Source organism: Sceloporus occidentalis, unplaced genomic scaffold, assembly GCF_023333645.1.
Source record: "Sceloporus occidentalis isolate IW3139 unplaced genomic scaffold, rSceOcc1.0.p SCAF_4, whole genome shotgun sequence".
Classification (NCBI taxonomy): domain Eukaryota; kingdom Metazoa; phylum Chordata; class Lepidosauria; order Squamata; family Phrynosomatidae; genus Sceloporus; species Sceloporus occidentalis.
In genome coordinates, this window is record NW_028316984.1 from 139,630,582 (window position 1) to 139,636,391 (window position 5,810).

The window sequence follows — 5,810 nt, forward strand, 5'->3', positions numbered from 1 at the left end:
AATCTCCCATGGAAGGGAGTTTGGCAGCATGGGAGCAGACACCAAGAATGTCCTCACCAAATGTGACAGTGTGGGTGGACCAAAACAAAGCCTTCCCATGAAGGTCTTGAGTTCAAGTCTATTTATTTCATCCAGTTTGGTTCAGCAGTGGTAGCACTTTACTGTTCCCAATTCCAAATGAACTGCAAATGGACACCACTAGATGGCAATGTCGGATTTCTTTTTCATATCATTTTCTCTCAAGCAAACCATTCCATCAACAATTCTTCCATCTGTGAATACAGGTCTTAGGATAAAATAAAACTTTTGCTTTGTAACAAAGATATTCAGTGCCTCACTCTCTGCAATGTTAAAAATTTGGAGACTGAAGGAACATTTCATTGAAGTGGGGCAAAATTCTTATTGGGGGGCCATGCCTTCATTCCCATCTGCCCCATCTCTATTCCCTTGCTTGGAAGTATCCAAATCTTCTTCATACTCCTGCATACTCTGTATGGCAATATAAGACCAGTTTTAATAAAAGATGCTGACAGATTAAAATTGAAATGATGACAATGTATAATAACAGCCTTCAATTTCACAAAACAGGATTATGGCTTCATATTTGAGTGCGCAAAATCTTTGAAAGATTTTTGAAGTAGGCTTGCATTTATGCCCAACTTTTAGATGAAGAAGGAAACTGAGAAAACAACAGTTTGCTTAAGGTCATCAGGCAAATTCATAGCTTAATAGTACCATTCTATTCTGCTTTAGTCAGGCCTCAGCTGGAATACTGTGTTCCGTTCTGGACACCACAATTCAAAAACGATATTCACAAGGTGGAGCGTATCCAGAGGAGGGCAACCAGAATGGTGAAGGGTCTGGAAACCATGCCTTATGAGGAGAGACTTGGGGAGCTGGGTATGTTTAGCCTGGAGAAGAGTAGGCTAAGAGGGGATATGATAGCCCAGTTTAAATATTTGAAGGGGTGCCACAACGAGGATGAAGCAAGCTTGTTTTCTGCAGCTCCAGAGAATAGGACCTAGAGCAATGGATGCAAACTACAGGAAAAGAGCTTCCACCTTAACATTAGGAAGAACTTCCTACAGTAAGAGCTGTTTGACAGTGGAACACTCTAACTCTGAGTATGATGAAGTCTTCTTCTTTGGAAGTTCTTAAACAGAGGCTGGATGGACATCTGTCAGGAATCCTTTGGTTGTTTATTCCTGTATGGCAGAGGGTTGGACTGGATGACCCTTGAGGTCTCTTCCAACTCTATGATTCTATGATTTTCTGACCCATTGTTCATGTGCTTGTCCAATAATCACTCTGCCAATATAATTCCAGATTTTACCAAGCCTCTGTCTCATAATAGTGTTCTCTTATGAAATGAAATCATAATGAAATCATGGCTTTCAGAGTATATTGTACTCCAACTCTCATCCACCCCATCCCCTGTAACCAATCAATGGGGATGGTGGTGATAGCCCAACATTTGGAAAGCCAGAAGCTCTAATTCATCTTCAGAGAGCTTAACATCTTGGTTTAATGACCATTTCAGTAGATCTGAGTAACCACAAGGTTACTACAATTCCCAGGACACCTCAGCTTGGCTAGGGGATTTTGAAAGCTGTAATCTAAAAAAGGAAGTTTTCTAGGTTCAGATCCAATTATTGTGCTTGGTTTCAAGCATTTGGGAGGATTTCCTTCCTTTCTCATTTTTTGTTCTGATCCTATGTGGGTTATCTTGTTGGAATCCTGCTTTTGTAATGTATCTATATTTATGAGAACCTCTGGGTAGATCCTTGTCAATGCAAAACTAACATAAGAAGGAGAAGTGAGACATATCCAATTGACACTAAGCTTCTGGATTTCATTACTTATAGCCATAACAGTGTCACTGAAAATTTCAAGGTCAAAATGTGTTTGGCATTCCTATATGCATGCACTAGATGTGTATGTAGTTTTAAATAATTAGTTTTTAGTGTTGTAAATAGACCATGAAGATCCAGGGGCTCCTAGAGGAAAGATAAGCTTTGGAAACTCCACTTGAGAGTGTGCCCTCATCTCTCCCCCTCTATGGTTTGAATTGTCTCCTCCCTTCCTTCTCTACCAGTAAGCAACAGCAGCAGGTTTGCTCCTAAGGATTGAAAGCTGCCAGGTGGTGGGAGGATGTGGAACTCTGTATGCAGAGCTACATACACTTGTAGGATCTCAGCCATCATGCTAATTAGTTGTAGTTGTTGTTGTGTCCCTTCAAGTTGTATCCAACTTATGACCACCCTAAGCTGACCCTATCATGGGAATTTCTTGGCAAGTTCCTTCAGCAGTGGTTTGTCATTTCCATCCTCTGCAGCTGAGAGAGTCCCCAAAGTCACCCAGTGGGCTTCATGACTGAGCTGGAATTTGAACTCTGGTCTCCAGAGCCATAGTCCAATGCTCAAAGCACTACACCATGCTGGCCCCAGCATTTACTGGCGTCCTATTTTAAAACGACATAACGTATTTTCTGGTGTATAAGACTACCGGGCATATAAGACGACCCCCAACTTTTTAAAGAAAATTATAGGCTTTAATCTATACTCAGTGTATAAGGCTACCTCTCCTCCTGAGAGCGTGCGCGCCGGCTTCTGAGGGGCCTCCAAAGGCCCCTCAGAAGCTGACACGGGGCTGCAGGCTTCTCAGGTCTCTGGGGGCCTGAGAGGCCGGCAGCTCCGAGAGTGCACGCGCCGGCTTCTGAGGGGCCTCCGAAGGCCCCTCAGAAGTCAGCTTGGGGCTGCAGGCTTCTCAGGTCTCCAGGGGCCTGAGAGCCAGGCAGCCCTGAGAGCGCACGCGCCAGCTTCTCAGAGGCCTCCGAAGGCCCCTCAGAAGCCGGCATGAGGCTGCCGGCTTCCCAGGCCTCCAGAGGCCTGAGAAACTGGCAGCCGAGCTCGTGTGCGCCGGGCCCCCGGGCTCAACCCGGCGTATAAGATGGCTCCCGACTTTTGACCCAATTTTCAAGGGTCAAAAAGTCGTCTTATACGCCGGAAAATAGGGTATATTATTATGTAACTTTATGCCAGCACAGCCATGTGTGGGAGTGGATGAGAGATCAGTCTAGCAACATCTCAAGGTCCATCCATCTATCCATTCCTGCTTTATTGACATAGTTCAACACAGATATGGAAGGAAGAAAGGAAGCAGGGAAAGAAAGAAAGGAGGGAGGGAGAGAGGGAGGGGATGCCTGCCCCTTAGTAGGGTGACCAGATTTTCCCTCCTTTCCCTATAGGGTTGCCATAATTGTCCACTATTACCAGGGACAAAATGTAGGACAAATTCAAGACCAAACTGTAGGACAACTGCAGGACAAAACTCAGCCCAAAATGTAGGACATTTAAGGTCCTCCATTTTTCTTAAATGTCCTACATTTTGGGCTGAGTTTTGTCCTGCAGTTGTCCTACAGTTTGGTCTCGAATTTGTTCCACATTTTGTCCCTGGTAATAGTGGACAATTATGACATGTCCCCCATCTTGGCCTTCCTGTCCAGGAGGAGGGATTCCACAACGTTCTCCATTTTGAGCATGGCTAAGAAGTATGGCTTTACATTTATGTGTTTCCAGCTTTTATTTGGTCATGCCCTCCATTTTGCTTGAATGTCCTACATTTCACCTAAATGTCTTACATTTCACTATCCTAAACCTATTGGTGGCCCGAACAACCTAAATTACATTAATTTTGGCCCTTACCTCCTTCCAAGTTGGGCACCCCTGCTTTAGGGTATTTAGGCCCCTGCTACCTTTATTAGACCAACCAAAAGGCATACAGTTAAATCACACCAGTTTGTAAAGCTCACCAGATCCTTTATCAGACTAAGGCCTGTTACAGACTGCCAAAATAAAGCCGCTTCGGGTCTCTTTGGAGGTATGCTATTTAAATGATGCATGGGTCCTAAGAGTCCGGAGGTCGCGCCAAAGCCACACTCCATTCCTAAGCACCGGAGTGCAGCTTTCGGTGCAGCTTCCGGATTCTTAGGATGCATGCATCATTTAAATAGCATACCTCCAAAGAGACCCGAAGCAGCTTTATTTTGGCAGTCTGTAACAGGCCAAAGATAGTTTAAAAAAGCATGCAGAAGAAGAAAAGTCACAGTGTTAGACTGAATGCTCTGCATTCTGCTTGAAGCTGAGATGTTATTGAGAAATGCTGGTGTGGTGAATGAGAACAATGGTAGTCAAAGAAAAGCAGAAAACAGTTTTCCTTTTCCATTTGCAGCAAGGAAAAAAAAACCCCACTTTCATTTGAGATCAGGGTATGTTTCCATCCTGATCGAGGCCTTAGGCTGCTTTGTAGGCAGAGTGCACTGAGTTTCTTAAGAAACCTCTGTACTTTCAAGTTTAGAGATAAATGTAGGCGCTGTAACAGGAAAAGCTTGTAAGTATTCACACTGCTGATCTTAAATACCCTGAAGGTATTAGATCCTATCTGATCTCCAAAGCTAAGCAGGGTTAGTACTTCAAAGGGGGAATACCAGGTGGTGTCCGCTGGTGATGTACAAGTTCTCTGGTGTGGGGGACTGGCAATAATTTTTTCTCCAATGAGTACACATTTCTCTTTCTTTTCTAGAAACTCACCAACAGACAATGGTTCAGGTATTGGCACCAGTCCATGGACCATTACCTTAAATAATGCTGGTGAAAGCTACATTCAGAGGAAGGTACTCTTTGTATAAGAAATTGCTATGAAATTTATGGTGTTGCCATAATTCAACAGATGGTATAACTGCACATACTTCTCACATACTTCTATCACAGTCTTGCTCTGGAAAAACCAAAATAGCAATTTCCCCCCAAAGGTTGTTTTTATTTAAAAGCTGAAAAGAAATAAAGGTATCTGTTTAGGTTTGTCTAGGCTCACAAACACTTCACAACATTAAATGCCAATCAAGCAATAAAGGAAGTTGGGTGAAATGGAGGAGTCTCTAATTTTAAAACCACATGATGAAGGAAGACATATTTACTTCTAGCCAATTTTCTCTTACAAAAGTAGAATTGCTATGCAGAAGTCTAAAATTCCATGTAATATCTATTTCATATGGTCTTTTTTTAACAGCTGAAGACAGACAAGTCCAGTTTTGACCTAATCTTGGAAAATTACTTTTTGGACTCCCAGGATTCCCCATTGGTCTGAGGAATTCTGGTAGTGGCTGTATAAAAAAACAAATAAAAACCCCAAGACCCTACTCTTTCCTGAGCTCTTGTTCTGAAACAGACAATGAGAGACCAGAATCAACTGACAGTACTGTAACAGGCTGAGCACTGATTTATGGTTTTAGTTGCAAAATTTAAGCCCCTGAATCCTGAATGGTAATGAAGTAAGTTTGTCTGCTAAAGAATAAAGCAGGGATATTTATGTATTAGATGGCATGAAGTTAAGAACCTAGGTATCAGCTAGTCCAGGCATGAAGCCAGCCTATCTCAATACAAAATAAAAGTATGAGAGAGAAAATAAACTAATGGCTGGCCTATAGCAAACCTAAAGAAATATATTGCATTAATATTTTATAGTCTTATGGAAAGCAAACTTAGGTCCGTGAAGCTGATTCAGCAGCTTCTGCCAGCAAAGCCTGCCCATCCCAGTTGGGGCAATCGGGAGATCTGGCAGATGAAGGCTGGGTTCCAGCAGGGGAGGATCTGGGGACATGATCAATCCTGAGTGTCCCCTCTCATAGCATCATTGCAATGATCACTGCATCACTGGTTAAGATGCCAATTCTGATGATAGGAAAATTGGAAGGTTGGCAGCTCAAGGCCCAAATGCTGCATCATGAGGTGAGCTCCTGTCACTTGTCCCAG